Source organism: Hypomesus transpacificus, chromosome 15 (genome assembly GCF_021917145.1).
Source record: "Hypomesus transpacificus isolate Combined female chromosome 15, fHypTra1, whole genome shotgun sequence".
In the NCBI taxonomy this organism is placed as follows: Eukaryota; Metazoa; Chordata; class Actinopteri; order Osmeriformes; family Osmeridae; genus Hypomesus; species Hypomesus transpacificus.
The window spans coordinates 9,208,084-9,214,585 of NC_061074.1; positions in this window are offsets into that span (position 1 = coordinate 9,208,084).

The following is a 6,502-nucleotide window of genomic DNA, read 5'->3' on the forward strand; positions in this document are numbered from 1 at the left end:
AGAGTGTTATGTGTGTGTGTGCGAGTGTACGTGTGTGTGTGTTTGCGAGTGTACGTGAATGTTCAGGAGCAGGGAAGTCTGACTTGGTAGATAATCAATGTTTAGTCCTACAAGTCTTCCAGAAGCCAGCTCCCAATAAAAGAGGAAGTTGTGCTGGAGCAGAAAAATGGGGGATGAGGAAGGATAGGAGGAGGTAGAGAGAGAGGGGGGGGGGGTCGAGGTAAAGAGAGAGGGAGAGAGGGGGGCAAGGTAGAGAGGCTAAAAATGATTGTATTTTGTGGAAATGTATTATTATCATAAGCGAGTCACAACCAAGAGAAAAAACATCTGTAAATATTTCATTAAAAAAAAACACAAATGTATTGTGACAAAGTACTTTTTAACATTGCTCACAAATCTAGCCACAGTGTTTGTAACACAAACTACTGACACGTGTTGCGCTGTGGAAGTGAATCGTCTTTTGGGACTCAAAAATGAAAAACAAAAGCGGAGCTGTTCAATAAAGTGAAGACTAAACACGTGTTGTAGCCTGTTCAGCATCTACATGGAAGGTAAATAAATAACATGCTCACCTTCTCTTCTCCACTGGGATAGCTCAACTGCTGTTGTGCAGTCTTCAAACAAACTGACACTATGAAGCCAGCGTATTCATTTAGAACAGCGAATAGAAGAGGTCGCATCTGAATGTAATATGTACATGTAATATAACACAGCAAGTGCTGTGATGCGATAGTAAATATCCATGAGGTAAGGTATGTGTTTTATGAGGTGTATATGATGATTGAACATTGTGATATTGTGTGACATATTTACTGTTATTGTTGCTGTGTACTGTTGTAGCATAATCCCATTGCATCAATGGATGCTCTGAAGCATTAAAATGCCTCTTTGAAACTAGACTAAGTTGTTGTGTGTGTTTATGTGTTATGGCAGTTAGAGGTAGGGTAGGGTACGTAAGTTAAGCAAAACAATCCATATTGGCTTGAGTTTCTCCCAAATACCCCCCTCCCTCCCTTCAAAGCCACTCCCCCAACACACATGAACCAGGAGGTAAACGGACATGTCCAATCACTGCATTTGGTCTGCACGGAATGATTGGTTGTGTTTATTACAGTCCTGTGACGGCCACAGATATCAGATTGATTTGATTTTACTGTCAGAGCATTTGCCTTATTAACTGCTATCAGAATGTGCAGTTTATTTCAGCAAAAATGAAAAAGTACTTCTCAAAAACATGACCTATCCTGTCTTTAATGTATGTGTGGTAGCGTGTGTGTGCGCTAATAAGGTATGTTGTGTGTAATGTGTATTACCCTCCCTTTCTCTTTCTCTCCTCCTCCCCCTCTCCTCCCCTTCTCCTCTCCTCCTCCCCTTCTCGTATCCTGCTCTCCTCCTCCCCTTCTCCTCCTCCCCTTCTCCTCTCCTCCTTCCCTTCTCCTCTCCTCCACCCCTTCTCCTCTCCTCTCTTTCATTCCCTCCCTCAGTGCTTCACAGAGCAGTATTTCAGGATGATGTTGTCTCTGCTGCTGCAAGGATCTGTACCTGCCAGCAGAGACACTACAGAGGCAGCTCCTTCAAGGCCCGCCGGTGTGCCCTGGAAACGGTTGAAAGTGGGCTGGATCGGAATATTAAAATCCAGATTCTCTATTCACAAACAATGTCTCAGTCAACAGGCAGCACTGCACCTGAATCATAGTACTGAATTATAAATGACTGTTTTGAATGCGTTCCAGGTGAGTTTGATAAGATTGGACTCATTTGGGCCACCAATGGGAGAGTTATCACACAGCTGAATCCTGTCTGCTCAGCTTCAGAACTGCTGTCTCTCACTTCAGAGACATGGAGCATCCAAGGCAATGCAACTCTTTATCTTTCTCTCTCTGTTTTTCTCCCTCCTTCCATCCCTTTGTCTCTCCCTCTCCATCCCCCCTCTCTCTGCAAGTCCTTCAATACTTGAGTGATTTCAGAGTTCAACACTGTCCCTCACTACAGATCACTGAGCACAGGTCAGCCGGAGATGACGGCGGGAGACTGGAAGGTTCCGCAGACATCCGTCTCAAAGTCATTCCACATGATGCATTGTGGGAGAGGGAAGGGGGAGGGAGGGAGACACAGCTGCATAGGGGGCACGGTCGGTGGGTGGGTGGGTGGGTGGGTCGGTGGGTGGGTGGGTCGGTGTCCAGGTGACTTCAGATAAAGGCCTTCCCAGGAGGACATCCTGGAAACTCTCCACACACACATACACACACACACACACAAATGTACACACACGCACATACACATGAGGAGGGGTGAGGAGGGGTGAGGAGGGGTGAGAGATATGGTCTTATGGCACACACCCACACCCACACATGCATACACACGCACAGACACACAGTGTTGGGGAGTAACGGAATACATGTACCTGCGTTACGTATTCAGAATACAAATGATGAGTAACTGTATTCCATTACAGTTACAATTTAAATAGTTGGTATGAAGAATAGTGTTACATTGTTAAAATCAATGGATTATATTACGATACTTATCTGTTTCACAAGTTTATGCACTCTCTAATAAATTAAGGCAACTCTATGCATTTCCCAGAACTTCTTTCTGGTGGTTTTTACACTGTACGAACACAACTACATCTATCGCTCCCATGTCATTGCCTCTCAGTCTGCAATGCTATTGGCTAAGCCAATGCACGGCCATCACATGTACGGGGGATGCAAACTCATGTACCATGGTTGGCCAAAGCATGCCTCTCATCCACTCTCAAGTAGTTCTTAAAAGACAAGTATGAGGGTTCTCTAGAGCATGTTCGGGAAACGCATGCAAGAAATAACGATGGTTTGTTATTTTGCTCGTAGAGAACCCTCGTAACAACAAAGATCCATCGTTATCGGGAAACACAGTTTAGTAAGCAGGATTTCATGGTCCATTCCTACACTTTGCAATTCAATGGGGAATAATCCAAGTATTCAGAATACGTTACTCAGATTGAGTAACGTAACGGAATACGTTACAAAATAAATTTTTGGGCATGTATTCTGTATTCTGTAAACAAATACGTTGTGAAAGTATCCTTCCCAACACTGCAGACACATACCTGTTCCCCTGACAGAGGTATTGGGTTAGTGAAAAATATTACAGTAAGTGTTTCTGATTCACACCTCGCTATTTCCTTCACTGTTGAGCTTCACCTTCAGAAGATCCTGTTTCCTAAGACAAGGCCGGGCTGCTTACAGGTGAGAGTTGATATGTCAACGCCCAGACAGACGGCCTGCCTCAGGCAGGACAGAAAGAAGCTCTTCACTTGGCAGCTTCCTCTAGCTTCCTGACTGGGCTCCTCTGACTGGACCTTCCTGTGAGCAGTGTTCCTGTCCACACACTGGGTTTGCTGTTTGGATGAACTGAGATGAGTGACATGTGCTTCTAGTGTCCTCACGTTCCCAAAATCAAATACACTAACTGGGTCAGGGTTAGGATGAATACATACTATAGACCGTACATCCCATTAACAGCAAGCATGAGAGGGATGGAGAGAGAGGTAGAATGAGAGAGAGGAATACTGAGAGGGGGAAGAATGAGACAGCTCTTTGAAGAGGAATATTCTACTATGCAAAGACTGGAACTTAATAATAGATGAGCATGATTACCAAGATGCTTCAAATACTTCTTTATCTCTCACACTCCAATGTGAACCAGAGAGCTGAGCGGAGCAGGGAGGAGAGCTTCTACAGACTTCCTGTATTGCAGGAGACTTGTGTCTCCAACCAGGGACTGCATCGAGATCTCCATGGTGACAGCGCACTGTGCTGAGGCACAAAGCGGGGTTTAGGTTGGAAGAGAAACATAAAAGGAGAGAGAGAACAGAAATAGAGAAAGACAGAAGAGAGGGAGAGAGAGACAGAGAAAGGTGAGAGAAGGAGAGAGTGACAAAGCGAGAGAGGGAGGGGGAGAGAGAAGGAGAGTTAGGGAGAAAGGAGGAGAGACAGGGAGAAAGAGAGGCAGATAGACAGACAGACAGGCAGGGTATTGTTTTAGTCTATTGTATGTAAATCAAAGATGGCAAAAGTACACACATCCTCCACTCAAGTAGAAACAGATACTCATGTTTAAAAAGATTGGTAAGTACTGACTACACTTTTTCACTCAAGTTAAAGTAAAGAAGTGTGGGCTCTGACATACTTAAGTAAAAAGTAACCGTTACTACTACCGGTTTTAATGTCACGCTGGTAGTTACCAGTCCAGTTGGACCTCACATTATATTAACACATTGATACAGAAAGACACTATAGACAAACAAATGTTTTCAACCTTTGGAAACTTTTTTTTTCAAACCTATTTTAAAAAAAAAAGCAACCTTTCAGAAATCTTTTTGTCAAACCTATTTTTCAAAAGTATGTTTTCAACCTTTGGAAACCTTTTTGTCTAACTTACGTTTCAAAAATATGTTTGGGAATGAAAACTTTTTTCCCCGAAAAAACCCGAAAATGTTTCTTGTTGCCTTCTGCCTTGCTCCATGGTAGCTTCATAGAATAGCTATTTATGTAAGTACAGTACTATATAATAAAGTAGTTGTACTTTGTGAACCAGAGACGATCAACAGAAGCTCAAAGCAGCTGGCAGACCAGCACAATGAAGCTCAACAGACACATCAAAATTCTGTAAACCCTGCGCTGTGAAACTAGACTGAATGTGTTGGCTCAAATTGACAATAATAAAGAAATTGAATCCCTTGATACAATTACTCATATCCCATCAAAATGACCGAGTATTTGAGGAAATTGATTTTCTTGTAGTCAATCTTCTCCAGTACATCTCAGTACATCAGTGTGCTGCAGATGTTCTGTGCATGAATAACCTTTTGTTTCAGGTAGTAGGATACTTCTGAATTGGGCTATTCGTCACCTGTCCTTTTAGTGATTTGATTGGTTCTGTCTATAAATTAGCATTTATTTAAAACACCTTTTATTACTTTTACACCGTTTATTACTTTTTAACGAGGGGAGGGAGGGGGTGCCTTTAAGGAGGGGGGCATGGTGATGGCAGGGTGGGGGCAGGGAGGGGGCAGGGTGGGGGCAGGGTGTGGGCAGGGTGGTGGCAGGGTGATGGCAGGGTGGGGGCAGGGAGGGGGCAGGGTGGTGGCAGGGTGGGGGCAGGGTGGTGGCAGGGTGGGGGCAGGGTGTGGGCAGGGTGGTGGCAGGGTGATGGCAGGGTGGGGGCAGGGTGGGGGCAGGGTGGTGGCAGGGTGATGGCAGGGTGGGGGCAGGGTGTGGGCAGGGTGGGGGCAGGGTGGGGGCAGGGTGATTTCAGGTCTGGAAACCTACCAGAGAGTTGATTTGCATTTGGTACAAGCAGGGTAAACTCATAAGGCAGTGCCAGAGTAGCACTGCATAAAAATGTGTTACTGACTCAATTATTCATGGCTGCCCTGTGAAATCCACCTCTGGTTCAGGGTCCAGGAGCACTAATGCCAGTCCTTCTGGACCCCGAGGTGAATATATCAAAGGTTGAGGCAACGGTCATCTCATGGGAACTCGTTGTCAAAATACTTTACACGTTGAATTCGTCATGCTTACAGTATGACAATGGAAACAAAAAAACTCAAATTTAAAAATAATTTTTTTTAATGAACATTTAGATCTTTACATCAACAACTTTTTAAATCTAATTTATTATCAATGTTTAATGTAAGTCACAGCAATAAATACTATGCATTTCTTCTTTTTTCTTCATTAAACCAAGACATGTCTGCAGCTGGTCCTTCCATTGCTCTTACATGCAGACATACAAGGTTCCACAACAACATCTTCCTCCTTCCCATCCTCTTCCTCCTCATCTTCATCCTCCACTTCCTCCTCATCACACTTAGCAGCATGTTGCATGGCAACCAGAAACCATCTAATCTCTTCAGAAAAAAGCTAAATAAACATCAAAAAAAGAAATCAAAGCAGTTACCAGTTCATGCACGTCCTTCTTCATGGTTGAGTGCAGAGTCACAGGGACTGGGTCAGAGAGACAGAATCATTCACTTGTTTTTTGTACTAAGATTGACTTCACAACATCAGTAGCTTTATTAGCATAGAGCACTGAATACTGCTGTCCTCAGCAGTGTTTAAGGTAAATGATATGAAGTGTTAAATGCATAGAAAATGTTTATTTGTCGTAATTACTAAGAGTACAAGTGAACTGTGTAAACTGCATTTGTACACTGGTCTCCGGGTGAACATGGATTTTATTGTGCTTTTGAAGGACCAATGATGATGTTTCAGAATGGGCTCTCTTCAAGGTGATGTGAACATCACAACTAGCAGCTGATCCTCTGGTCATCCCTCTGGTCATCCCTCTGGTCATCCCTCTGGTCATCCCTATGACTCCTGATTGGCCCTAACTACCAACCCGCCTGACCATCATCGGTGATCAGAGCTTGTTTTTGGCAAATCTTTAGTTTGAGGCGGAAAGAAGTAGGCACCTGTATTATAGTAAGAATTTGAGGCTCCTTTGAGACATTTCC